This window comes from Chlorocebus sabaeus, chromosome 10 (assembly GCF_047675955.1).
Source record: "Chlorocebus sabaeus isolate Y175 chromosome 10, mChlSab1.0.hap1, whole genome shotgun sequence".
Classification (NCBI taxonomy): Eukaryota; Metazoa; Chordata; class Mammalia; order Primates; family Cercopithecidae; genus Chlorocebus; species Chlorocebus sabaeus.
The window spans coordinates 25124837-25151940 of record NC_132913.1 but is presented as its reverse complement, the minus strand read 5'-3'; the positions used below and the strand labels follow the sequence as shown (position 1 = coordinate 25151940).

The 27104-nt window shown below is 38.9% G+C and overlaps 1 long non-coding RNA gene across 1 annotated transcript; it reads left to right on the top strand.

Moving 5' to 3' along the window:
- Window positions 1-65: 65 nt before the first annotated feature.
- On the top strand, window positions 66-26645 carry LOC140712563 (uncharacterized). The gene is made up of 2 exons (XR_012094177.1): window positions 66-555; window positions 24045-26645. It is a non-coding gene; the product is annotated as an uncharacterized lncRNA (long non-coding RNA).
- Window positions 26646-27104: the final 459 nt, after the last annotated feature.

The following is a 27104-nucleotide window of genomic DNA, read 5'->3' as shown; positions in this document are numbered from 1 at the left end:
GTATTCAAATCACTTCCTGTTTTGTCAGCAGAGCCACAAGTAAGTTCCAAGTGTGAAAGTGACTGTTCAAAGTGGCAAACGCAGGATGAAAAGGACAGCTACACAGCACTCTCAGAAATCTACAGCAGTGAAATCTTTGAAAGACTGTCATCTGCCTCTGGGCTTTCTACAGGATTGTTTTGGCCTTTACATCCCTCAGCACTTGAATTTTCAACTTATCTGCTGCATTTCTTCAAATGCTGATTTGTGGTAACTCAAATTATCTTAAGAGGAAGTCACCAAGGAGGAGCCCAAGAACTCGTAGCTAGAAGCTGTCAGAAGCTGCATTTAGGGGATTGAGAGTGGTGAGAGAAGTCTTGGAGCAAGAATGCAGGACACCAGGGTAAAAGCCCAGTCCGTAGAATCCTTCCCTAAGCACTTTGAACACGACGAGGTCAAAGACACTTCGCTTGGCTGGTTGAGCCTTTGGAAACCCAGTGGTGTCACCCACCAGAAGACCCAAAGCTTCAGAGTACTCACACACAGTCTTTCTCCTGGGAAGTGGTCTTTAAGAAGGTATCTAATTCTTTATCTAATACTGAGTTGTTAATAATAGCATCCAACTCATGGAGGAGTTGTGAGGATCAAATGAGTTAACTCATTATAAGTCTCTTAGAAATATGTCTGCTTAAACCGTCCCCTTCTAATTGAGTTCCCAAACTGTCCTCTAAGCATTCAAAACACTCCCCAACTCCCTTTGTTTTCCGTTTGTTTGTTTGTTTTTGTTTTTTGAGATGGAGTCTCGCTCTGTCGCCCAACCTGGAGTGCAATGGTGCAATCTCCACTGACTGCAACCTCTGCCTCCTGGGCTGAAGTGATTCTCCTGTCTCAGCCTCCTGAATAACTGGGATTATAGGCGCCCGCCACCACGTCTGGCTAATTTTTATATTTTTAGCCAGGCTTGAACTCTTGACCTCAAATGATCCACTCACCTTGGCCTCCCAAAGTGCTGGGATTACAGGCATGAGCCACCATGCCCAGTCCCCAATCCCCTCCCCCAACTCTTTTATAAGTATGTTTTGTTCTCACTATTCTTAGAGCCAGTGCTTTTACCCTAGGGGAAAATGGAACATCTGGATAGGCAGATTGCCATGGATGACTCTGTCCTTAATGAACTGTGTGACTTTGGCTGAAATATAAGCTGCAGTTTGCTCATCAGTAAAATGGGAACAACGAATTTTATCTCATAGGGTTGTAGTGAGAATAATATAACTAATGTTTACAAAGTTCAAGCCAGTCCTTTCTGCAAATAATAATAATAATAATAATAAAATAACAAAAACCATCGTCACTTTATTCATGGAAGTTGAAATTTGAGTTTCATATCATTTTCATATGTCATGAAATGCTATCATTCTTTGAATTTAACCATTTAAAAACATAAAATTTATTGGTAGCTCATGGGCTGCACAAAACAGGTGGGTAAGGCTGGGTTCAGCCACAGGCCCTATTTGGTCAAGCCCTGATTTAGCTCCTCTGCCCTTCACTCATCCTTGGATAAGGTCTTTGCTAGTTCTCTACTCACATCTCTATCCAGCCAGCCTTCCGTTTCCTCAGATTGACTCTGACAAACTTTTGCTTGTATTACCATCTTCCATTTTTCTCTTTAGAGCTCAACCCAAATCATTCATTCATTCATGTGTACATCTATCTGTTTTTGTTTCATTTTAACCCAAACCAAAAATGGCCAATAATGTATTCATCTATTGAATAAATGTTCAGTAAGAGCTGCTGTTGGCTATTCTGCTGAGGAATACTCCTGACATGACTTTCTCTTGGAAAGCTGCTGCTAAGACCTCCCTTAACTGAAACTTGGTCTTCTGAGACTATCACCTCCCTTGTCTGCTGTCAGATATTCTCCAACAGAGCCTGTTCTTCATGTTGATCCCATTGAGGACTTCCTTTCTATTCCCACTGTTTCCACCCTACTTGAGATTCTCTTTATTTTTCACTTATTGTGCTATTTAAAAAAAAAAAAACACACACACACACATACTTTTAAGTTCAAGGGTACATGTGCAGATTTGTTACATAGGTAAATATGTTTCATGGGGGCTTGTTTTACAGATTATTTCACCACCCAGGTATTAAGCCTAGTACCCATTAGTTATTTTTCCTGATTCTCTCCCTCTTCCCACACTCCACTTCCAATAGGCCCAGTGTGTGTTTTTCCCATCTAATGTTTCCATATTTTCTCATTATTTAGCTCCCACTTATAAGTGAGAATATGCGGTATTTGGTTTTCTGTTCCTGCATTAGTTTGCTAAGGATAATGGCCTTCAGTTCCATCCATGTCCCCACAAAGGACATGATCTCATCCTTTTTTATGGCTGCTTAGTATTCCATGGTATACATACATCACATTTTCTTTGTCCAGTCTGTCATTGATGAGCATTTAGGTTGATTCCATGTATTTGTTATTGCATATAGTGTTGCAATAAACATTCACATACATGTGTCTTTATAACAGAACAATTTATATTCCTTTGGGTATAATATACCCAGTAATGGGATTGCTGGGTTGAATGGGATTTCTGTCTTTAGGTCTTTGAAGAATCGCCACGTTGTCTTCCACAATGGTTGAACTAACACTCCCACCAACAGGGTATAAGTGTTTCCTTTTCTCAACAACTTTGCCAGCACCTGTTATTTTTTTACTTTTTCATAATAGCCACTGTGACCGGTGTGAGGTGGTATCTCATTGTAGTTTTTATTTGCATTTCTCTAATGATAAGTGATGTTGAACTTTTTGTTCATATGATTGTTGGCTGCATATATGTCTTCTTTTGAAAAGTATCTATTCATGTCCTCTATCCACTTTTAATGTTTTTTTTTTTTTCTTGTAAATTTATTTCAGTTCCTGGTAGATGATGGATACTAGACCTTTGTCAGGTGCATAGTTTGCAAAAATTTTCTCCCATTCTATCAGTTGTTTACTCCTGTTCATAGTTTTCTTTTGCTGTAGAGACGATCCTTAGTGTAATTAGTTCTCATTTGTCAACTTTTGCTTTTGGTGTCTTCATCATGAAATCTTTGTCCATGTGTATGTCCTGCATGGTATTGCCTAGGTTGTCTTCCAGGGTTTCTATAGTTTTGCGTTTTATATTTAAGTCTTAATCCATCTTAAGTTAATTTTTATATATGGTATAATGAAGGGGTGCAGTTTCAACCTTCTGCATTTGGCTGGCCAGTTATCCTATACTGTGCTATTTTTTTAATTGGGTTTCCTGCTTTAGGAATCACACAGATCCTAACCAATTTTATTGCCACTGTCAACTTCATGATTTTTTTTTTTAAGTTTGGATAAAGACAGTCTTTTCTTTCTTTCATAATATTTAGTCTCCCCACTGACCCCCAAGTCAAGTACAAGATCCACTCTGCAGCTCCCCCAATAATTATCCAGAATTGTGTCTCATTTTATCTCTAGTTTTGCATTTATATCCCCTTCAAATTGTGCTGTTTCTCTGGATACGTTCCTATACTTCTTTGCCTACAGCCTCTCCTCATAATAGTTCCTTCTGTAACATGCTGCTTCCTTTCTTACCACATCCATTGAAAAATTTTCTATTCTTCATATGCTACCACTTTCATATATCCTTCCATATTTCACTCAAAATAATCAGCACTCATGCTCATAATTTCTGATATTCTTGCAAGCATTCATCCTTGTGTTACTGTTGTTTAATATATTTGCCTTAACTCCCCTGCTTGTCCCCATGTGACTTAGCTCATAAAGACAGGAACTGAGTCACAGCTACTTCCCCGATGTGTTGCCCAAAGTAGACTTTCAGTTCTTTTTTAAATAATTAAGAATGTGCTTGAACATTTACACTCTTGAGATGTTCTCTGCTATCAGATGTCCTCCATCCTTTTCATTATTGAGTAGCTCTATATGTTACCAATAACACCAGAATTCCATTCCTTGAACACTTACTATGTGCCAGAAATTGTATGGACCTTATAAAATTTAATGTAGTATTTACTCTTTGTAGTACCTCCATCAACTTCCCCCTATTACAAATGAGAAAACCTAGTTTCTGAGAGATTAAGCTACCTAGCCAAAAATTGCAGGACTGGTGTTGAATTGTAGGTCTGTCAAATCCCAGGACTAGCGCTCTCACAAAAATCTTTATATTCAGCCAAAACCTGCTGCCCTGTAATTCTTAGATAGTACTCCTATTTCTGGTTGCTTAAACTAAACAGAAGTAATCCAGTTCTGTCTCCATATAACAACCATTAAAAAACTTGAAATCAACCATCAGGACAACCTTACACCCCAAGGTGTCTCTTTCATAGCTCCTAATTATTTCTTCTGCAATATAGTGTTATATAATTCATTACTCTGGCTCCTCCTTTGGAAATACTCTAGTTTGACTGGGTTTCTTTAAAAGGTGATGTTTGAAAATAAACACAGTATCCCTAAAGCTACCTAAAAAGTGGAGATTTATTTTCCAGGCTTACACTAGTGTTTCCCAAAGTTCCGCCCAACCCAACTTCTTTCGGATTTTACTCTGCAAAAAAAAGGGTTCCACAGTCAAAGAATTTAAAAAGTGCTGAACTGAGTAGCTTCCTCTGGATATTTATAATGCACATTAGTATATTAAAGATTCGTAAAACCTTTGTCACATGTCCTCTTCAGATGCAAATATATCATGGCTACGACGTTTCTCTGATTAGTCTTGCAGTCCCTCAAAAGACCAAAAAAAAAGAGGAAATCTTGTTGCTTTCAGCATGATTTGTGTTTGATTAAGTGCTGGTTTCAGCAATCACAACTTCCTTTTAAAATTGCATATAGAATATCTGTTTCATAATCCATACTGCATCTGGAATTTCCTTCTAGCTGGCTGGTTGGAATTACCGAATCTTGAAAATCTTTTCTTCCCTTTTTTTTTTTTTTTTTGGAAAATTGAAGCAACAATCTAGCACATCTATCATTTGCCATGACTTTTCAAAAGTTACCAGCAATGACATCAGTATTGCTTTTATAAGTTCTTTCAGCACACTGAAATGTAATTTTTTAGACTTTAAATTATTGCCTAATTTAAAATTCTTATTTATTTTCTTACCTATTTTGGGCATCCATCCCCTATTACATATCAATTATTAAGCTGTTACTGTGTCAAAGTGCCTTATATACTTCTAACACTCTGGGGGATGGAACTATTGATACCATCAAGTGAGACTCAGAGCAGATAAATAGTATAAGACAGCATAACTCCTAAGAGAAGAGCCTGGGTTCAAATTAATGTTTGATTCCAAGGCTCATTTAAAAAAAATTATGCCATATTACCTCTCACCTTTCTGTGTCTTTCCAACATGAAGATTATTTTCCATGTTACAGAAGATAGGAGCAAAGAAAAAGTGGAATAATTCTGTGTTCTTTCTACCACCTTTTAATAGAACACCATCTTTGCTAGGTCAAAAAACAAAGGCTTTCCCTTGTTCATTCTTCTTCCTCTGTATGTGGTACACCAAAAAATAAACAAATGAACAAAAGAGAAGAAAAAACAATAGCAAAGTCTTCAGGACCCATTTTCTTTTACACAACATTGTTCAGATATTTCTGTTCATCCTGGTCTTTAGTCTTCCGAACACCATACTCATTGGTCTAGCTTCTTATTCTTATGTCCGATCATCTAAATAGCACAATACATAGTAGGTATATGTTAACAGCAATATTGCTAAAATATGTTAGTCAAATAGGTCAAAGAATCCCATTTTCTTTTCACTTGACAAGAATGGAGGAAGACAGTATTTTATACAAATTGATTGATTTACTTGATCTGCTAGCTTATTTGAAATTTATCAGGAAGATTGATCCAACTGTGGTCTCAAAAGAAGGATTGGAATTATAGCACATAAAATTTTAGAGCTTGATTAGACTGGTAACTTCAGTCAAATATAATAGGCATCAGGAATCTTACATTCCACAGGAGACTTAGGTTAGTTTCTCATAAACATGGAAATAAGAAGCAAGAAAATTTAATGCTATACAAGCCTTGCCTCTTACTAGGTAAATCTGCTCTAAACTTTTTTTTCCATATATAAAAAAAATGTGGAAAGATGAGAGGTGAGATGATCTTTAAGCTTTCTTGAAGTTTTAGTTAAATGCCTTCCATCTTTTAAAAAGATAAGTTTTTGTGGGCTTGTGAAATTAAAAGTAGTTGTATATATATTCATAGCTAGTAGAGCCACTGTATCTAAAGATTATCAATAAATCATAAGTGATAACCTAAAGATGGTCTCTGGGTAAGAAGCCCCTTCACTTTATGGTATTAGGCAAATTTACCAATGTGAGTTGCTTAAGGTCACACAGTTGGTAATAATGCCAAATATCTTGTTACTATTAATGACTTAGTTGTTTCAATTACACTTTATTAATGTGGAGTTTATGATAGTTTCGTTTTAATTAACTTAAAACAAGAAAGGCCCAAAATACCCAATCAGGGACAAACCAAACCATCTTATGATGCAGATGAAATACTTGGATGATAATTAATTGAGAAGGAAGAGAGAAGATGGACAGACAAATCCTGTTAAAAGACATAAAGAGTAATCCTGTGAAATTCTAGAGATATAAAGCTTATATGAAATATTTAGGATGTGAACAAAGAATAAGGCACAACAAAAAAGAGTCTGTGAACTAACTTTCCATTTAATAATAAAAAAAATTTTTTTAAGTCACCTTGAAAGTACTAGATCTCCTCTCAAAGGTAAAGGTCAGTAAGTATTTAGAACCTGGAAAATTAACAAGAACCTGACAGCTATCAAAACAAAAAAGCAAACAAAACTACAATAATACAATTTGTGAAATGAGATTTTGCCTCACTGCTCTTATAGAGGGATTGTGGTAAGCAAACTTCTCTGGCATCTGGTGAAAAAGTATGTGCTCAATATACCAAAAAATATAGTCTATGAAACCTCAGGACTAGAACATTCTCCTGGGCTAGAACATTCTTATCTGAGATGCCTTGTAATATGATTTGGCTGAGTCCCCACCCAAATCTCATCTTTGATTATAACTCCTACTGTCCACATGTCATGGGAGGAACCCAGTGGGAGGTGACTGAATTATAGGGGCAGGTCTTTCCCATGCTCTTCTCATAATAGTGAATGGATCTCTCTAGATCTGATGGTTTTAAAAATGGGAGTTGCCCTGCACAAGTTCTCTCTCTGCCTGCTGTCATCCACGTAAGATGTGATTTGTTCCTCTTTGCCTTCTGCCATGATGGTGAGGCCTCCCCAGCCACGTGGAACCATGAGTCCAACTAAACCTCTTTCTTTTGTAAATTTCCCAGTCTTGGGTATGTCTTTATCAGCAGTGTGAAAACGGATTAATACACCTTGCTTGGGCATGTCTGAGAACATATGCCAGTGGGGCCCAAAGACTACTTTTTAAAACTTTTAAGCATAATTTTTATATGATAAACTATACAAATCTCAAGGATACAGGTGGAGGAAATTTCATATATGTATATATCCATATAACCATTGCCTGGATCAAGTCTCCTTTCTATAATATTTACATTTCTAGTCTCCTAGAGGATTAGCTCATGTCTGCAATCAACAATACTCTCTCCATCCTGAGACAAACACCATTTGGACTTTAACTTTCCCAGATACGTTTTGCTTGTCTTGACCATCATATGAAAGGGTCATACAGAGTACTATGCATACTATAGTCTTTTGTGTCTGCCTTCTTTAACTCTACATAATATGTTTGAAATACACCCACATTTTGTGCATCAGCAGTTCATTCATGTCAATACACATTCCATTATATAAATATTCCATAATTTTTAAAACCATTTTCTTTTACTTAATTGGGCATTTGCACTCTTTCTTCCAGTTTGGGCTATTAGGAGCAATGCTGGCAGAAACATTTCTGCACCTGTCTTTCATGGATATATGCACTCATTTCTATTATCATGAGTGAAATTGCTGTGTCATAGGACATTTTTTGTATTGCCAGTCACATTTGCTTTACCCTTCTGGGAGTATGTAGCAGTGTCTATATTTTAGTCAACGAATACTGACTGCCTTTTACATCTTTAACCAATGGTATGGTGGAGCTGATTGTTAGAATTTCAGGAACTTTGTGAGCTGGTTGATATCACATGAGTAGCTAGAAATGAGCCATGGTGGGAGTATTTATGTAACTGAACACAGGTCTGGATGCTCACTGCTTGCAGAGTCCAAGTAACAAGAGCAATGTCTGGTAGAAAGAAATAGAGACTTTGTTAACCAATACGACTAAAGTGGAAGTGGCCAGATTCCCATATAAAGCAACCACTTTGATTTTTTGTGGGAAGGCAGGAATTTAAAGAAGGAAAACTTACTAAGGAAGGCAGGCAAGAATTGGCCTGAGTACAGTGTCTGTGTGTCTTGTTCTGGTGGCTATCTTGAGTCCTGGTCCACCTTGATCTCTGGCAGATGTGTTCTCAACAATGGCCAGTTGTTAACTAGTGGCCTTAACATATCTCTAGAATTTTGCAACTGGGTCTTCAGACTTGGTCTGTCTATCTCATGATTAACCCCTGGGACTTCTAAGAAGGCACATACTTGGATACTAGCATCCAGTTTAGATAAATGTGAAGGGAGTATATGGTGAGAAAAAACGGGACATGAAGTATATTGTAAGACTAAGGAAAAAGGCTTCTGCAGTTTGCTGCAAGGTTATATCTTAAAACCCAAGAGAAAGGAGGAAAAAAAAAAGTTTAAAATGCATTTTGAAGTTAAGCTGCCCAGTTACATTTACACCATGAAGACTGGAAAACTCTATGAATCAGGTCTTTAAAAAAAAATCTCCTTGGAGAGCAGATTGTTAAACAATTAGCAGTGTACTATTGTTTTTAGCCCTGTGATTATTTGCAAAGTGGCTTTGGAGAACTTGAACCTTCTTTTAAACTGGCTGAGTTGTGGTAATGCCATACAGGCTACCTTTCTCCAGTCTCTAGCATGAACTTCCTGAAGCGTGTGGCTAATGACTGTATGTGGGAACCACCGGAAGGGGTGGTGCCATCTTCCAGCATCTCTTAATTAATTGGTTGTACCCTTGCTATGATCTAGAGACAGAGATATCATTGTTCCTATGTCTACCAGTTACTAGTAAGGCATTGGGCAGGTTATTAATGTTCCCTGAGCTTTATTTTCTTACCTGTGAAATAGAGATAATAATTCCTACCTCATACAAATTTGCGAGGATTAAAAGAAATAGTGTGTATCAAGTTTTCAACCTAATGCCTGGCATATAATAAACTCTCTGGTGTGAGGTTGACTTCTTTAACTTTCAGTTCCTTCATTTATGGGATGAACACAGTAATGCTGTATTAGTCAGATTTCAATACAAATGGCAAAATCTCTGTCCAGTATTCCAGAGATAATTTTTAATACGGGTAGCTCATGATAAAGGTGCTGGAACTGAAAAGCAAACAAGGAAGGTGAGCAAGCCCTCAGGACAGCATGCCCTTGCCACCTGTACCACCTGTAGGAGCAGGTGTTATCTGGAGCTCAAGCTGCCTAGTTTGAGGTAGAACAATGGAGGGGACACAAGCACTCTTGAGGATGCTGCCTGAAACACCAGGACATGGGCAGAAGTACCCAGTGTCTCCTCTTCCTGACCCCTCATCTCTACCAATTTTTCCACTTTCCTAAAACTAGCTGAAACCCAATTGGCAAAAAAGCATGGGTGATATAACTTGCAGGATTCAACTTTTTGAAGTACTTAGTAGAGAATGGGAAGGACCAGAATGGTATCTAGCATCAAACAGGCAATAACCAGAACAAGTGGCTACTATAGTATATTAATTTGTTGTGAGAGTGGAAAAAGAAAAAGGAAAAAAAAAAGCATAAAGCAAAATACCAAGACTGTATTAAGTACTCACTGAATGCCAGATAAAATAGTGAAAACAAAAGTTGGCTATTATGATAGCTACAGGTCAATGAGGACTAGTACTCATGAACTCTTTAAGAAGACTGCCTTTGTTTGATGAGGGTATTTGGCTGAAAACTATTTCTTGGGAATCTATCAGGGTTTTGGGATACTCATCAGTGGGCACCCGATAATGGGAGGTCATTAGGAGTCCCATGATGATGGAATTCCTTTTCAGATCTGAGAATTTCAGAGCTGTCTGTCCCTTTCTCCTCCTGTGCTCCCAGGGGATCAGGAGATAGATTAACAGGCCACTCCCACTCCTGTTTTTCCATGTTACTCTGCTTACTAACTCCCTACGTGACTTTGAGCAAGCACTTAATTCAGTTGCCTTGAATTTCTTCAATTGTAGGGAACTAGATGCCATCATTCACTTCCAGTTCTAAAATTCTAAGATTACTTGAGTTTACACCTGTTAATCAGAGACACGGCTCATATTTCAGGCTGGAATTATGGATGTCATTTGTAAGACATTTGACACTCGATATATCTCATTCTCTGACTCTTTGGTGCTCCTCCTTCCCTAATACAAATTCAAAGCTACTTTGCATTTCTAAGCATAGATTATACGATTGTGATGCACTAACAATTTGGAAAACATAAGGGGATCAAAGTAATTACCCATATGTTCTCAGGCAGTAGAAAATAATTAAAGTCTGTTTATCAACATGGCTAAAAACAAAAGGCATATGTATTCAATGTTTATTTTATTATTTCCTACTTAGGACTCTAAGAGCTGTTGTTGTTATTGTTGTTGCCTTTAGAGACAGGGTCTCCAGGCTGGAGTACAGTGGCACAGTCCTCACACACTGCAGCCTTGAACTCCTGGGCTCAAGCAATCCCCTTGCCTAAGCCTCTTAAGTAGCTAGGACTACAGGCACAAGCCACTATGCCTGGTTTTTGGTTTTGTTTTGTTTTGTTTTGTTTTGTTTGTAGAGTTGGGAAGTCTCACTGTGTTGCCCAGTCTGGTCTTGAACTCCTGGCCTCAAGCAATCCTGCTGCATTGGCCTCCCAAAGCAGTTGTTGTTAAATGTAGTCAATGCCAATAGAAGTAGTAGCTCTTCTACCAGGATGCATGGGGTGTCAGTCTCTTCAAGTAGCTCAAAGATCATCTCTGGCAAAATACATTTCAGAGTTATCAATTTGGCACACATTTTGTGCCATCGAGTGAAATTTGCAGTTAATAAACACAAATTTATGGTTAAAAACAGAGGCGTAATGTTCCCAAAAGTGTATTTAAAGCCTTTCTGCTCTACTACTCCAAATTAATACTTCCACTGGTGCAGTTCTAGCAGTAGTGAAACACAGATTGGGTCAGAGATGGTGAGAGTTTATGGAGATTAACTCAATAATTTTTGAAAATTTGCTTTTCGATAATTCTGAATTGATTTGTGGATTATCTTGTCTCCAAAACTCCATATTACTAAAATAAAACAAAAAAAAAAAAAAAAAAGGAAGAAAAGACAATTGTTTAAAGTACAGTGATTTTTGTCTCTCACAAATGTATGCTGTTTTATATTGTGTTTCTAGTTATGGTGCCTAATGAAATTAGTTGAAATGTTGGCAGGCCAGGTCTCACTAACGCAGGCTTCCATGGCAACTGTTTCAGTACTGGCTGAGTGGTTAAGTTAAATATTAAAAGCCGGTACCCTTACATAACTGCTGGAATGTAACAAACACCCACCAGGAGTTTTGCTTAGGCCTTTCCTGGGCCTTAAAACATGACAAAATAACAAAGGAACTCTTAACAGAATCTATTTAGGATTAAACAAGTTTTACTGTGGGTCTGAAGCAACTCCCCAGGCCTCCACAAACAAGTTTATTGGAGGTCTGTGGGAACTCTAGGAACCTACATGATTTAGCAGGAGACAAGATAAGGGTAATCACACCAGTACCTGAACTCATTACATAAAGTAAATTTACTGAGGCTCCAGAGAAAGGTTTTTAGGACTCAGGCCTTAGGTACAGATTAAAAGAAGGTAATCACTTACGTCATTAGATGAATGCACACTTACATGTAGACATACAGCTTAGAAGGTATATAAGCTTTGGAAAACTTTGTCATTTTGAGTTGGTCTCGTGATCCAGGCCTTCTCCCTGTAACTGGTTACGGAAATAAAAACTCTTTTAATTTTCTCCCCAATTCATCTGCATCTTGTTATTGGTCCACAAGAAATAGCTGCCCTACCCTGCGTTTGGACCAGGAACAAAATGTCAAAGTTGATTAAAACTTTTCACAGTACATATTTGGTCTTTTACTAGTCAGATAAACAGTGAAAAGCTCATGTTTTTCATAATGTTGCTGCTAGAATCATTTTTCTAAGTTTCATTTTTATCACCATTTCATCTCTAGTCAGGATAGGAAATTAATGCATATTGGAATTTAATTTGTATGGGGAATTCATTCATTTCATTTAATTTGTTTTAAAATACTAACTGCAATCGGTATTGAAAGGAGATATAGCTCAAACTTCTTAATAACCATATCCAGGGAGACTTCCATAGTGAAAATGTGAGCTGAAAGTAGATATTGATGATATTCAAGAAAATAATTTCAGTAAATTTCAAATGAGCCAAAATCATGTATGAAAATTCAACTTGGAGGCCGGGCGCGGTGGCTCAAGCCTGTAATCCCAGCACTTTGGGAGGCCGAGACGGGCGGATCACGAGGTCAGGAGATCGAGACCATCCTGGCTAACACGGTGAAACCCCGTCTCTACTAAAAAATACAAAAAACTAGCCAGGCGAGGTGGCGGGCGCCTGTAGTCCCAACTACTCGGGAGGCTGAGGCAGGAGAATGGCGTAAACCCGGGAGGTGGAGCTTGCAGTGAGCTGAGATCCGGCCACTGCACTCCAGCCTGGGCGACAGAGCAAGACTCCGTCTCAAAAAAAAAAAAAAAAAAAGAAAAAAGAAAATTCAACTTGGAATTAGAATTCAAAGCAAGATCTCCATGAATACAGGGTGTTGCACCTGCTGCTAGGTGGCAGACAGAGGGAAGAATAAATGAGCTCCAGCTTTTGAGAAATTTAATTAAAAATTATATCAAACCTGGGATTCTCCTGAAAGAATTTGTTCTTACTTTAATAAAAGTTGTTTCTCATGGAGAAGCAATTTTAATTTTTGACCAGGGTTGCAATTCTGTGCTGAAAATGACCTTTCTATGAGATCTTGTTCATTTTTGCAAACACAATATATCCTCCCTGCCCTCAGGACCTTCCTTTAGCACCCAGACAGGACAGCATTTGCCAAAATAATGATAGGAATGCTCTGAAGACAATAGCTCTTCTCTAAATTTTATTACTATAAGTAGAGTATGACAAAAATCCAGACCACAGGCAATACTGAGGTAAGAGGCAAATCACATCTGCTGCTCAGATAAAACATTTTCATTTCCAATTTTTAAATTCCGAGAGAGAACCAGAGCAGATCAGTGGCTTTCCAGGGTTAAAGGCTGTGGGAGGGTGAGCTACAAAAGAACAGCAAGAGGGAGTCTGTATGGAGAGATGGCACCATTCTACATTCTGAACATGATGGTGGTGAGGGACTAATTGGCTAAGTTGGCTGTACTTCCTGGGTCAATAGGGACCTCCCTAAGGGGACTTTCCTCTAAGCCAAAATGAGTCATAGCTGCCAGCTAAGGGATTGAAACTTCAACCAATCAAAGAAGACTTTCCCCTAAGCCAAAATGAGTCACAGCTGCAAGCTAGGGGATTGAAACTTCAACCAATCATGTAGGGAGTTTAAGCTCTGGGATGCAGCCCGATGTTTTTAACCAATCAGGCCCGCCAATCCATAAGTGGATAGAAAATAAGCTAATTCTATAGGACAAAAAAAGGAAAAAAGGAGGGGTCCTAAGCGGATATAAGCATAAGACACCCAACCCAGAAAGGGCTAGCCTTCCAGGGAACACATGGAAACTGCTTTCGCTTTCGTTTTACCTTCGTTTTCACTTTGATAAATCTTGCCGCCTTGCATACTCTTTGGATCCGCTTGTTTCTCTCATGGAGCTATAACATTCGCTGCTGCAGTCGGCTTCATTCCTTGAAGCCGGTGAGACCACGAACCCTTGGATCTAGAAAAGACCTTCAATCGGGAGAAGACTTCTCGTTTCAGTGACATTTGTCAAAACTCCTAGAACTGTACACCAAAAAGAATGGATTTTACTGTATGTAAATTTTTAAAAATAAACAAATTAACATTGTCAACTTGGAAACTTTGAAAAAGTGTGTCAGTTTTGCTTTAGGTTAGACAGACTCATCAGGAGGCTTGATGTTTAACCTGTCCCCTCCACCTCCCTAATTCCTTCTTCCCACCTCTCCTCAGTTTCTCACTTCCTTAAATTTTTCTAGGATTTCCTCACTTCTCTTCCTTTGCACACACACCAAAACAAACAAACAAACAAACAAACAAACAGAAAAGCACCAACTTTGAGAGCCAAGGCCTCAGATTAATCATGGTGATTAAAGAATTCACACCTGAGAAGGAATGTTCCAAAAGTCAGGAGAATATGCTGATGGAAAAGGATCATAGGGAAAGTGTGTGTGTGTGGGAGAGGGGCATGCTTTCACTCTTTTATTTTTGTTATTTTTTTATTTTATTTTATTATTCTTTTATTTTCCCTGTGAGTCTAAACAGAGGAAAGAAGAGGAGGATATTATAATAATCATATCTTATATTTGTAAACTGTGTTATAGTTTATATTCATCTTCAATTAACTTCTTTAATACTCCATCACCCTGCATTGCCTGCATTTTCCAGATGAAGAGACCATGGCCCAGAACAGTGAATTGCCAATGGTCGCGGGACTAGGATGTGAAAGTTTGGCTTGAGGTATGAATTATGCTTTTTACCATGCATAACCTCTGAGCTAAGAGTTTCTGAAAGAAATGTGTAGGTGGCAGTGTCGAACTTCCAAGCAACAGGAGGCATTAAGAAAGGCATCAAGAGATACTATCTTACTCCTGCACAGACGTTAGTGTGGAAGTGGTGAAAAACGAATGCTAATACACTGCTGGTGGGAATGTAATTTAGTACAACCTCTATGGAAAACAGTGTGGAGATTTCTTAAAGAACTAAAAGTAGGCATACCGTGTGATCCAGCAATCCCACTACTGGGCATCTACTCAAAGGAAAAGAAGTCATTATAGCAAAAAGACACCTGCACACATACGTTTTTTAAGCACAATTCACAATTGCAAAGTTATGGAACCAACCTAGGTGCCTATCTCCCAACGGTTGGGTAAAGAAAATGTGATATATATACGCTGTGGAATACTACTCAGCCATTAAAAAGAACAAAGTAATGCCCTGCAGCAACTTGGATGGAGCTGGAGGTCATTATCCTAAGTGAAGTAACTAAGGAATGGAAAACCAAATACTACATATTCTCACTTATAAGTGGGAGCTGAGCTATAGGTACACAAAGGCATGCAGTGGTATCATGGACATTGGAGACTCAGAAGTAGGAGGGTTGGCAGGGGTGAGAGATTAAAAAACTACATACTGTGTACAGTTCACACTACTCAGGCGACAGGTGCACCACAATCTCAGACTTCACCACTATACAATTCATCCATGTAACCAAAGCCCTCTTGTATCCCAGAAGCTATTGAAATTTTAAAAACATTTAAAAAATAAAGACATCAAGAAATTTTAGGCCGGGTGCAGTGGCTCATGCCTGTAATCTCAACAGTTCGGGAGGCCGAGGCAGGTGGATCACTTGTGGTCAGAAGTTGAAGACCAGCCTGGCCAATATGGTGAAACCGCATCTCTACTGAAAATACAAAAATTAGCTGGGTGTGGTGGCATGCACCTGTAATCCCAGCTACTTGTGAGGCGGAGGCAGGAGAATTGCTTGAACCCAGGAGGTGGAGGTTGCAGCAAGCCGAGATTGCTCCACTGCACTCTAGCCCCGGCAACAGAGCAAGACTGTCAAAAAAAGAAAGAAAGAAAAATGGCCTGTTGCTCTTGGGAAATGATAAGAAGTTATAGATGATGGAATGTTGACTGTGAGAGGAAACATTCATTCTCAGAATCAAAGTCGATAGCCACTGGGTATCTATGTCACTATGTTGCTTCAGAAAAATACAATTTTTAAAGTTATTCCTTGAAATATTTCAGGCTACTCATTTTTCCTATGTTTCTCATAGTGACTCTGCCTACCTATTACTTCCTCTTTTCTTAACTACTGTGCTTACCATGTCTTCTATTACTCAGTAACTCAGGGGAGAGATATGAATGGGCTCAAAGCACCAAAGCCCAATAGAGAACAAGACATGAAGCAGAGGTCTCCTCACCACACCTATTCCAGGTGCTGTTTCAGGTTTCTGTTCGGCAAGCAGCTACCAGGTCCACTTCTCCAGGTCGACCCCTGATGCTGAGAGTGAAACAAAATCATTCAGAGGATTCAGATAAATGCCTTCTCTGCCTAGGTGGGCTAATGTCTGTTTCTATTGCTTATAAAGGGGGGTCCTGAATACCACAAATGTTTTTAAACAATTTTTTTCTGACTGTATTTCTTGAGACCTTTCCATTCTGCAGGTCTCTCAGGAGTCATATGGAGAGGGTACAGTTAACCCAAGCCAGCAGCTTCCTGGGTTCTCCTTCAACCAGAGCAGATCAACTTAGTTTTCTTATGAAAAAGAATTTCTGCTACACACACACAAAAAGTCTGGAAACTACACGTGGATGACAGGAAAGAAGTTCTTTTATCTTTCTTGAATTTTTCTAGACTTTCTCTGTATACCAACACAGAGCCTTCCAGACCCAAGTCCTCCAGGTTCCCATGGAAGATTTAGTAGTAAAGAGTCCAAGCAGCTGCCTGCTATCTCCTCAGCAGCCAGAGCTGGTCCTGCTTCTCTTTGTTACCTGGGTCCTGGAGACTGGGGCTGATTTCTGCCACTTCTTAGCCATCTCATCTTGGACAAATACCTTACTGCTGCTGAACTTAAATTCTTCTCTCTGTAAAATAGAACATGAATAATACTATTCTGTCAACCTCATATGACACCTGTGAGGCTCAAATGATCTAATAAGTATCACCTTATGCATTTATAAATTATTCGATACATACAAGATGAAACTATTATAACTATTACAGTCAGCATAAAATCTTAAATCAGTTGGTGAGCTTGTTTCCTGGATATGAATGAATTAAGCTAGTCTATTCTAGGTAAAAACAGTTAGCTCTTTTCATAGGAGGATGCATTGACTTATACCACAGCTCTGTGGTTAAATTCTGATATGACACTGATGTTTTATTTTGTTTTGTTTTGTTTTCTTAGACACGGGATCTTTCAGTGTTGCCCAGGCTAGTCTTGAACTCCTCGCCTCCCACTATCCCTCCACCTCAGCCTCCCAAAGCAATGGGATTACAGGCATGAGCCACTGTACCCTGCTGAGATTTTATAACGTGTAATCTTTAAACCTCAAGGGCCTATAGGCTTTGTCAGAAAAAAAAAAAAAAAACGAAAAGAAAATTTTGACAGTGGCCACGATGGTTGCAGTCAGGCACATAGGTAATAAATCCTAGGACTATAAAGTAAATTTGACCTCTTGTCTGTGTAACTGGAGTTTGTTAAGTATTTCACTGACAAGTACAGGTTATAAACATGCGTATTGGAGGTAGAACAAAGACAAAATGGAATCAGTCACCCTGGACCAGATCCTCAGATGACTAACCTTAGTCCCCACCTGCTCAACTGCATGTACATCTCATATATATATATATATATATGTCTTCTATGGATAGTGTTGTAGCAGGACGAGCCGTGGACAAAACCTCTCAGACACCGAGATAGTGAAGGGAGCGGCTTTAATCAGCTGGGAGCATCAGCAGGCTAGCATCTGAAAATCCGAGCTCGTCAGGTGCTCAACTTCTGTCCCTTTTAAGGGCTCACAACTCTAAGGGGGTCCGCGTGAGAGGGTCGTGATTGATTGAGCAAGCCAGGGGGTACGTGACAGGGACCGTAAGCACCGGTGGTCAGAGTGAAACAGAACAGATCGGGAGGTTTCACAATGTCCTTCCATACAATATCTGGAATCTATAGATAACATCAGTTGCTAGGTCAGGGGTCGAATTTTAACCACCAGGCTCAGGACTGGCAGGCCCAGGCCTGGTTTCAGGTCTGGTTCCTTGGTTTCGGGTCTGGTTCCTAGGCACTGGGCTACTTGCCTTTAGTTCTGCTTCTCTTTCCTTTTCTGAGTATAAAACAATATGAGAGGGTCTCTCTCTTCTCTCAGTGTCACCAAACACCAGACAGAATCATAGGAATGTAACTACTACTTCTTGGCCCTGCTTCTCCCACCTTCTGTACCACCTGCATCCTTCTATTAGGAAATTATGTACTGTGCCTCATGGAACCTACTTTGGAGATATATTTTTATGTGTAGTGATTATTTTACTAATTTGTACATTTATAATTTCTATGAATTTTATTAAGTACTTTCAATGTACAACACTATGTGATTCTATGCTTATTTTATGTAAAAGTGGATTGGTCTAGGTTTTATGAGTTTTGGTTATTAGCCTGAAGAGCTTGAAAACTACTTAACTACAAAGTAATTGTTAATTTCACAGCAACTTCACAAGAACAAAGTAGTTGCTGAGAAGCCATTGCAAGTATTTGAGAAAATTCATGTGATGAAAAACAATGTGTTAGTAAGAAGCAGAGTAATTGGATTAAAAAATAAGTAATTAGAAAGGTAAAAAATACCTTTATTTGAGAAACTGAAAGAATGGCTTTGCCCATAGAAAAGTAGGATCCAGCTGGAGACACTCAATGAAATTTTAGAACATGAAAAACTTTTCCAATATAGACAGAATGAAAAGAGGAAGGAGTACAGAATATTATTGTACTGTAACTTGTATCCACTTTTAACGACCACCGCCACCTGGTGGCTTGTGGCCCTGTTTCCACTGAAGAGAGAAACCCTGTTTATTCTTGATTTTGCAGACCTAAGCGGGGATAAAACAGGATAAAAAGAACACTGGCCTGTAACACCAGGGATCTAAGTTTCTGGAGCACAGGGGTTAAAGACCATAATATGTCTTGTCCATCTAGATCCTTTAACTAAAAATATCTATACTTTAATGATTTCTTATGAAATTGCAGCCAAAGCTGGAATCCAGAAAGAATTCTGACATGAATTAAAATCTTCACATCCCATCATGTATGTTGAATTACTCCTTTTTTTTTTTCAACAAGCCTCATGTCTCCCATCCTGTTAGACCTTGGTAGTTTAAGCCCATATCTCTCTCCTGAGTTACTGAGTAATAGAAGACATGGCAAGCACAGTAGCTAAAGAAAGAGGAAGTGATAGGTGGAGAGACAGTCACAGTGAGAAAGCCAGGAAAAATGAGCAGCCTGCAATATTTCAAGGAATAAGTTTACAATTGTATTTTTCTGAAGAAACATTGTGGGATGAGTACACATAGCTGCTACTGATTTTGATTCTGAGAATGAAACTCCCTCTCACGACCAACAGTCCCTCACCTGTAACTTTATATCATTTGCCAAGAACAAGCTATTTTACAGCTTCTTGATGCTTTTCTTAATGTGTTCTGTGGCCTGGAAATTCTACTCTGTACACATTTATTTCAGAAATCCCTAGTTCAAAGGTTACCCCTGCTATAAAGGCTTCCAACACCCTCTCCAAGCAGAGGCAACATTTCTCCCTTCTGTTCCACAATTGATTGCATTTTGTTTTCACCTTACTGTATTCTTACTAAACCCTCATTATACTCCTATCTAAACAACATGTACTGTCTTAGTCTGTTTGGGTCCCTATAATAAAATACTATAAACTAGGTATCTTATAAACAATAGAAATGTATTTCTTATAGTTCTAAAGGCTAGGGAGTCCAAGATCAAGACATTGGCATGTTCCATGTCCAGTAACAATTTGCTTTTTCATAGACGGAGCCTTTTAAATATGTATTCTCATTGTGGAAGGCGCAAGGGAAGTCTCTTTTATAAAAACACTAATTTCATTCATGAGGTTTCTCCCATGTGATCTAATCATCTCTTAAAGGCCACCACCTCCTAATAATATCACCTTGGGGCTAGGGTTTCAACATGTGAATTTTAGGGTGACACAAACATTTGAATCATAGCATGTGCAACATCTACTTAAATGTGTATCAGTATCACTGCACTTTAGCCTTCTCAGGAACAAACATTGTGTCTTTCAAATCTGTATTCCAGATATTTTTTTTGATTGTTGGCTACTAGAATAGACAGTGCCTCTATCCCACCCTCCAGGATGACAATTCTAGGGAGAAATTTAATAAGCATTTGACAGACCTTGAGAACATATAATTTTATGGAGGGCAGGAGGTGAATGCAGAATTTCTGTAAGAGTTTGCATACTTGTAACATTCATGAACCCTGAGCTTTTAATCAGTTTCTTAGGGCTCAGAAAACATAGGTGGTATTAGAGCTCAGAAACCTAACAAGTGAGTTTCATCATGAAAGATAACAAAAGGTTTGGCTCTTTTATTGAGGATACATTCATTGACAACATGTAGACATAGTTTTGGGGGCTCCTCCATTTCTCTAGAGAGAACGCCTCCATCTTTACCAAGGGTTTAGCTCCCGACCACCTATCCATGTTCTGGATACAAGGTGAAAGAGGATGTCCAAGAAGCCTGAAGTTAAGCATTCAGAACGTGGAGGAAACAGAGGCAGTCCAAGAAATAAAGATCGAAAACCAAAATAATACTACCAAGAGCAATCTCAAATTGATAAGAAATTGTCTAGAGGACAAGAGTTCTATGAAAAAGAAAATTTAAAATTTAAAATATAATTTCCAAGATAGATTCAGTAAAAGGGTTAGGAGATAAAATTAAGGCTATCTCTTAAAATTATAGCAAAAAAAAAAAAAAAAAAAGTAGAAGAGGGGTTCAGAAGGGGTACAACCAGAAAGATGACATCATGAGAAAAACTTGATGAAGGAGCCATGCTGAAAGATGTGGGCAGCCTCTAGATAGAAAAAAAACAGATAGAAAGAAGATAGAAAAAAACAGAAAGTCAGTTCTCTTCTAGAGCCTCCAGAAAGAAATGCAGTCCTACCAACACCTTGATGTGAGCCTAGTGAGATGCATTTTAGACTTCTGATCCTAGAACTACAAGATTATAAAGTTAGGTTGTTGTAAGCTCCTAAGTTTGTAGTAATTTATTACAGCAACCATAGAAAACTAAAAAGGATCATATTGCACTTGTCACTTATTATCTTCAGTGGTGGTTTCAGGACATTTACACTAGTCCTGTGCCCTTCATCCTTAATCCTTGATCCCCAGGAGTTTATCCTTCCCATAGTCTCTGTTCTGCACCCAGCCATCTCTGCTCACTGCAGTCCTAACTCCTTGCTGGCTCCTGATTCTCTGGATGCCAGAGTGTCATAGAGTTATCCCAGACACAGGCTGTCCTAAAGGTTGGAGTTGTCCCACCCTTAGCCCCTAATAATGACAGCATTGACAAAAATACTAACAGTCCGCGCTGACCCCCAAGAGCTTCTTTGGCATTATTATACAGACAAAGAGGACCTGTACTATGTCTCCCTCCCACTCTGCCCCGTTGGGACTCAATGCACTTCTGTGACTTTTTAACACATGAATCTTAATTATCTTGATTCAATTCTTTATGCACAGTTTTTAAACAATAACGACAAAAATGCTGTCAATTAGCCAGCTCTTCTCTGGCTAAATCTTTGATGTCAGTCACAAAGACTCTACCACTGGCATTCAGTTCCCACCAATGCACAAATAATTATTGAGTAAGGATCCTTTCTTTCAGAGTTGCAAAGGATTGCAGAGACTGCTGAAAACTGCGATCTTCAGTGAGATATTTAAGGGGAAAAGCGTAAGTGGATTTATCAAGAAGTACATAATGACTAAGGGATCCCAGACTGGGCTCCTGAGCGCCCAGAGCCATTAGTAATGGGGGAGACAACACGAGCGATAGGAGAGATCTGGAAGAGACGGGGAATCTGTGGGCAAGGTCAAGTTCACCTGAGTTCAGAATCTAAGTCATATAACAAAGTCCCTGGATCAATACCAATTTGCCCCAATTACCCATTTTCCTCTGATCTAAGACTAAAATCAAATTATGCTCAGATCAGCATGAAAGGAGGCTTGGTGGGAGTTTAATATCCATAACCTCTGTCTGATCTCTTTTACGGAACACTGGGAGGTGGCCTGTAAATGTAAAACAAGACTTGCAACAAGGATTTTGCATCAGGCTGGCAAAACCTTGTTTTAGGAGACAACCATACTGTCAGGGATAAAGAACAGATTCTCCTGTCTCCAGTGATCCTCCAAGGTTGTTTTTATTATAATGGAAATTTCCAAGGCTTTATGCAGAGCTCACATGTGGATGAAAGAGCTGCTGCACCAGCAGAGGTATAATTGTCTTCTGCTGTTCCTGAAGTCAGCACATGGTTGTTCGTTAATTAACGTTGCACCGCATGAGCATAGCATTTCCAAACTGTGGTTTACTAAATAAGACTTCAGTGAACACAGTACTGCTGCTCCTTTCTGGTATGTACTTCCAATTATAATTTTATTCACTTTTCATTTGGCATATCCATAGTGAGCTTCTAGTGCAATAAGCTGCATTATTAGATGCTATAGCATACATATAGATAAATAAGATGGAGTCTATGCCTCAAGGTACTGGAAGCTGGCAGCTAGGGTGACCTCTAGAGGAATGTAGTGTGTGCAGTCACCATCATGGAGTTAAGAATACAAACTCCAAATTACTTCGCTTCACTCTAAGCTTTGTATTTTTACTATCAACAGAAGTTTTTCCTTAATAATTTTAGTTGCAAAATAGAAGATTCAAATAATGTACAAACAAAATTGTTAGCCTCTGTTGGATACTGTGGTTGCTGGTTAATCCTCATAATAACCTTATGAGGAAAATTACATTACCTCCCAGTTGTATGTAACCTGCATTTCCCAAATGACCATCACCAATAAGTTGAAATAATTGATTGACTATCACCTATATTCTACTTGTTATTGCCCTCTCTCACCACCAGTAAAGGACCTACCAGCATTTCTATTCAAACAAGCCATTGTTCATGCAAAATGATTTAAGGCTGTTCACTCCAGCTGGGCTCACCTCACTGGCCCAACAAAGCCTGTGCTACAGTTGGGATCCCTTCTCTGCTAACATGAGGAAACTCGGGTTTTGTGAATCAGTAAGTTGCTCAAGGGTGCACACTTAGATCATCAATTTATACTTCAGACTTCAAGGGCACTACCTTCCCTCTGTAATTCAAACTGATCAACTTCTCATCTAAATACAAAATCATCACATTTTATCCCACTTGTTTATATTACTTCATATTACTTGTTACTTTCATAATCACACAGATTAGTTTCCTTTAGCAAATAAACTAGAATTGCGGCAATTAAGTGAGAAGGTTAGGGCAGAAGGGTCATGGTCTGAAAGTTTTCACAAGACCAAAAGGCAGTGGCTCCTGAGGACGGGGAGCTCAGAGACGCATTGTAAAGGCCCAAGGTTGGGTCAGCTGGAAGACCAGCCCTCATTGTCTGTCTGGGCAGAGCACAGTTTAGTCAACATTATGTACTTAAGGCTAGTAAATACACCATAGACTCCATTAGCTAACCAGCAATCTATATAGATATTAACCAGTTGCTCACTCTATGCCAAGCACATATGCCATTGTTTGGTGACTTTCACCTATTCATACAATCTTCTCAACAAGTCTGTAAGGTACTTCGGGACAAAGAAAGTCTCCTGCATCTTGTGCTCCCTTACCACTTTTTGCTTAATAGATTCTGTTGTTTCAAATTCTAAAAGGAAGAAAATTAAACAATTCTAAACCAAATGATCTTTCTCAAACAGGGTCAGTGCCCTCTCTTGGGATGCAAATCCTATGTATCTTATCTCAGTGAATAACTCTATAGTCAGTCATTGATATGGCAGGTTCAGGCTTTTGCTCTTCCTCTTTGAACATCAGTGGGTGCATTTTATTTCTCTCCCTCTCTGTCTCTTTTTTATTTATTTATTTATTTATTTATTTATTTATTTATTTTTTAAGCAGGATTAAGAAAGCCAAACCCTCAGCCTCATGTGGAAAGAGCTCATTTATTGAAACTAAAATATCTCTTCTTGGAAGGCCATGACCTCAGAAAGGTGAGCACTTTACTTTTTCTAAGGTAGTGAATATTTCATCTCTCTTACTTCGGATGAGTATTGAACCATATATTATTCCTGCTTGATCCCCTAGTTTGTTCACTGCTGGCTCCTTGTACCTCTCTCATTTTCAAGTGAGAGCTTCAAATTGCACAGGAATTCCAACTGCCCCATTCCTTTTACTCTTGACATTTCTATGAGCTTCAAGTACTCCATGAGAATTCTGTTTCTGTGTGTTTACCAACTGAATTGGCATGGACAGAAGGGCGCATACCCCACACCATTTGCAGGAGCTATTTCTTATGATCAGTAATTTTAAAGCAACGCACCTCCTCGGGCTCTTAAATATGTCATCCCAGGAGCTGCTGCTCCTTTTTTCCCATCTCCTTCATCATCCATGTGTCAGACATGCCTCAGGCCTGCTGGACATCTGCTGTTTATCAGTGGGCCCCTCTCCACCCCCAGTCCCCTGGGAAAGCCCTCTGAGGACTGAATTATTGGAAACACAAGCATCCACAGAAAATACAATGCAAATCTTTTAGTTCCCAGCTTGGCAGAAACAGGTAGTGAACTAACTGAAGGTTTACTCACTGAAGGCTCGTTCATAGCCAAAAAGAAAAACAAAAAATAAGTAATTTCCCTGCATCTATGGTTACTAAAGTGCTCTGGGAGCTTAAAAAGGTAATTTGATCTTTTTTTGAGAAATAACTAGGGACCACATATTTTCTGTAATTCTAGTGATATTTTGATGAATAAAATAACTGCAAGGCAAGGCCACAGACTTACTGGGGGAGACAAATATGTAACAAGACAATTATAGCAAGTGTGAATACTGCCATAAAAATGTTGTTTACCAATAGGAGTGCAGAGGAGGGTGCCTTAGCACAGCCTATAATGGAGTGTGGAAAGGAGAAACCAAGAAATTCTCTGGAAAGAAATGGCGTCAAAATTGAGGCTTAAAGATCTAATAGTTGCTATCTTTTTAAAAAGTAAGATATTGGTAGAAAAGAGAAAAAACTTCTTTATTTGTGTTGTCCTTTAACTAGTATTTATTATTAGCATGCCCTGGGAAATCTGTAACTACTGCTTCTTCAGAATTCATTACACCTGGTGAGTCCCATGGGCCAAGACCCTCATATAATTTCTATGCCTTTGCTTAATTAAGACACTGTGATAGACTGGGCAGACATTTTTTGGCAATTTATGATCAGCTGGAGGAGCTTAAGCCTTAAAGCAAAGCTGTGAAAATATGCAGTTATATTTATATAAAAAGTAGTGAAATTATAGTCTTTTCATGTCTTGATCAGCCAAAAGTTGAAAAGGTACATTGTTGTGGTTGACAAGCTGCATTTATAGTTTTTATTGTTTTCCTAATCACTAAAAGCCATTACAAATAAACAGGAAGAGAGAGACACATATTCTGAGTTTGACACTTGCTCTTTTTCATTAGGTATTTGGATTCCAGGTCAATGTGAAGAACTTCCCTAAGACACATTGCTGGCTAACACTGGGATTAGTTACTCAAAGAGCTTTGTAGTGTAACCATCATTAAGACTTTTACGGATGTCTTTATTTAATCAGCTAGGTTTAGCAGAGTTCAGCCTATAGATTGTGGAATGAATAGAATGAGCCCGATGCCTGTCTTATAAAATGTTTTGAATTTGTCAGTTCTAAGTGTAACACTTCAATCTTTCACATGTATCACCATGTAGTACAGTGTTATTCACCCATCCAAGTTCATAGAAGATTCCAGGCTCTGCACCAAGTGTTTTGCATCTATAACAGGGATAAAGTTTTAGAAGTATTTTCTCACTAAGTTTTCTTATGGTTGGACTGATTTCTTTCCTTGCACCCTGCTAGGGTCTGACTGTTTCTGCCTCCTAAGAATTTTTTATGTTGAAATTTTAACTCCTAAGGTGATGGTATCGGAAGGTGAAGACTTAGGGAGCTGATTAGGTCATGGGTGCAGATCCACATGAATGGGATTAGTGCCCTTATAAGTCACTCAAGAGAAAGCCCTCACCTCTTCTGCCATGTGAGGACACAGTGAGAAGGCACCAACTATGAACCAGAAAACAGGCCCTCAGCAGACATGGAATTTGCTAGTGCCTTCATCTTGGACTTCCCAGACTTCAGCATGGTGAGAAATAAATTTTTGTTTTTTATAAGCTACCCATTTTATGGTATTTTGCTGTAGTAGCTGGAATAAACTAAGATACAGCCAATTTCATCATTTGGGCTGAACTTTGAGACTGAAATCTTAAAGAAATGAGGACAAAATGATATAGGACAGTTACATTCAGACAGGAACAGAAAAGCTTACACTTTCCCATCCTGTCAGATAATGGAGGTAGAAAAAAAAAAGTAGAACAAAAAGGTTCTTATTCCCACTGCCCCACATAAGAAACATACATCAAATGCAAAAATGTCTTTTACAAACATAGAAGTAAGCACGGAGCAATACACAAATATCAGAGGAATAGATTATTTTCCAAGGCAGAGCCAGCAGGCACCTAGAACAACTTGTGCCTTCAGTCAGGTGCCAGATCCATTGTGGCTCCAGAGCAATTCTGTGGGAAGACTGTATAATGGGTTCAGGTGATGAGTCCACAATGAAGCTCTGGCTCTCCATTGTCTGCAGTTGTTATGACAGGGATTTAAGATTTCCCAAATGCTCCAGAAGGGGTGTGGAAATGTTGAGAAAGGAGTAGGCAACCTGTCAGAGGCCTGGGGTCAGAGTGGATAGGATAAAGTGAGGGTGGACTTGAATACACACAAACGTCTGAAACCTTGGATTCCAAGAAGCCAAAGCTTCACTCCAAAAGGATAGGCAGAGCCAGGCAGAGCTCAGCAGTCCTCAGACAAGGAGAGGTCGACTGGCCTGTCCACAGCTGGGCATAGAGGGCATCTGAGAACTCCGCTTAATCTGAATTTTTTTCTCTCCACTATCACAAGGACAGAGTAAACC